Source organism: Arachis ipaensis, chromosome B06 (genome assembly GCF_000816755.2).
Source record: "Arachis ipaensis cultivar K30076 chromosome B06, Araip1.1, whole genome shotgun sequence".
NCBI classification, from domain to species: domain Eukaryota; kingdom Viridiplantae; phylum Streptophyta; class Magnoliopsida; order Fabales; family Fabaceae; genus Arachis; species Arachis ipaensis.
In genome coordinates, this window is record NC_029790.2 from 34,771,051 (window position 1) to 34,773,785 (window position 2,735).

A 2,735-nucleotide genomic window follows, 5' to 3' on the forward strand; every position below is an offset into this window, starting at 1 on the left:
AAAATTAAAATAAAATTACCTAATCTGAGCAACAAGATGAACCGTCAGTTGTCCAAACTCGAACAATCCCCGACAACGGTGCCAAAAACTTGGTGCACGAAATTGTGATCTCTAACAATGGCGCCAAAAACTTGGTACGCACAATCTTAATCTCAACTCTTTTTCACAACTCCACACAACTAACCAGAAAGTGCACCGGATCGTCCAAGTAATACCTTACGTGAGTAAGGGTCGATCCCACGGAGATTGTCGGCTTGAAGCAAGCTATGGTCATCCTTGTAAATCTCAGTCAGGCGGTTTCAAATGGTTATGAGGTTTTGATAATTAAAATATAAATAAAATATAAAATAAGATAAAGTTACTTATGTAATTCACTGGTGGAAATTTCAGATAAGCGTTTAGAGATGCTTTGTTGCTTCTGAACCTCTGCTTTTTTATTGTCTTCTTCCAACCATGCGTTACCTCCTTCCATGGCAAGCTGTATGATCCTCTCAGATGAAAACAAATCCATATGTGCTGTCACCGCACGGCTAATCATCTGTCGGTTTCCGCTAGTGTCGGAATAAGACCATTGTGTTTTTGCACACTGTCACTTGTGCCCCACATTCGCAGCTTTGAAGCTCGTCACACTCATCCCTTCCCAGATCCTACTCGGAATACCACAGACAAGGTTTAGACTTTTCGGATCTCAGGAATGCTGCCAATGGTTCTAGCCTATACCACGAAGACTCTGATCTCACGGAATGGAATGCTCTGTTGTCAGAAGAGGCAACCATGCGTCGTGAACCAAGAGGCCAAGAGATATACACTCAAGCTATTGCAGATAGAATGGAAGTGGTTGTCAGGCACGTGTTCATAAGTGAGAATGATGATGAGTGTCACGGGTTATCACATTCATCAGGTTGAAGTGTGAGTGAATATCTTAGAGAAGAAGTAGGCGTGAATTGAATAGAAAAACAATAGCACTTGTATTAATTCATGAAGAACAGCAGAGCTCCACACCTTAATCTATGGGGTGTAGAAACTCCACCGTAGAAAATACATAAGTGAAAGGTCTAGGCATGGCCGTGAGGTCACCCTCCAAACGTGTACAATAGATGATAAAAGATAAAAGTTTGGTCAAAAGATAGCCTAAGATTAACCAAAAGACTAACCAAAAGCTTTAAAATAAATCTCTAAAAGTAGTTTTTATACTAAACTAGTAGCCTAGGGTTACAGAAAATGAGTAACTAAGTGAAGATAGTGCAGAAATCCACTTCCAGAGCCCACTTGGTGTGTGCTTGGGCTGAGCATTGACCTTTACATGTGCATAGGCTGTTATTGGAGTTAAACACCAGGTTTGGTGCCAGTTTGGGTGTTTTACGCCAAGATGTTTTAGGCTGGTTTTGGACGCCAATTTGAGCCATCAAATCTCGGACAAAGTATGAACTATTATATATTGCTGGAAAGCCCAGGATGTCTACTTTCCAACGCAATTAAGATCGCGCCAATTGGTCTTTTGTAGCTCCAAAAAAGCCACTTTGAGTGCAGGGAGGTCAGAATCCAACAGCATCTGCGGTCCTTTTTCAGCCTCTGAATCAGATTTTTGCTCAGGTCCTTCAATTTCAGCAAAAAAATACCTGAAATCACAGAAAAATACACAAACTCATAGTAAAGTCTAGAAATGTGATTTTTGAATAAAAGCTAATAAAAATATAATAAAAAGTAATTAAAACATACTAAAAATTATGTAAAAACAATACCAAAAAGGGTATAAATTATCCGCTCATCACCTGTCAAGAACCGGAGTAATTAATAGAGGAAATTTTGAAAAATTTTCCATCCTCATCCCCTGCTTACTCATACCAAGAACCATGCTTTTTCTACTCATATCAAGAGCCATCATTTTATTGTTCATATCAAGAAACATCATATCCTTATCAAGAACTATCAGCTTTAGAGCTTACCATAAAAGAATTAGAGGATGCCACTTAAAGTTGCATACATGATATGAGAATAAGTGTCAAGAATGTAGAGGGGCATGTGGGGGTGATTACCAAGCATTGGGAAGAGGAACAAGCAAACTCCCTCACAAGAAAAGCAATGCAAATTCTTATAAAAGAATGTGAGAAAATCATTCAAAGGAGTCCATACCCCAGTGAATTAGAGAACTCTCCACCCTTACACATGAAAAAAGCAGAAGATGTACGAACAAAGGAGGTTGTAAGGGAGGAAAACAATTATAGGAATGTACACTCCAATGAAGCAGAGAGCTACATAGAGGGTGAGTTCACTGAACCACCAATTCTAGAGGTTCTTGATGAAAGGTACACTCCACCCATCACAAAACACCCAAATTCTGAATTCAGGATGGTAGAGATAATCAAAGAAAGCACTAAAAAAGGGATTGTGACTGAGGAACAAAAGATGATATCCATGAAAAAGAGACAGTCATCCAGAAGCAATCCAACCCTACCCTAATAACAAGCAAGGAGGATCACTCTGATAACAATACCAGAAAGCTTGTTAGGAGGAATTCACATCCGAGGGCACTAATCTTCTCCTCTTCTCCCTTGGAGTCATTTTTGTAACCAACTGAAAGAAGAGGAAAAAAATTTAACATTCAGGTGTCAAGCTAATGACATTAAAGAAGCGCTTGTTAGAAGGCAACCCAACCATAAGTATCATATAATATTTCCTTCTTTTTTATTTTCTTTCTGTTACTCTAGTTTGATTTTATATTATTTTATTTTCTA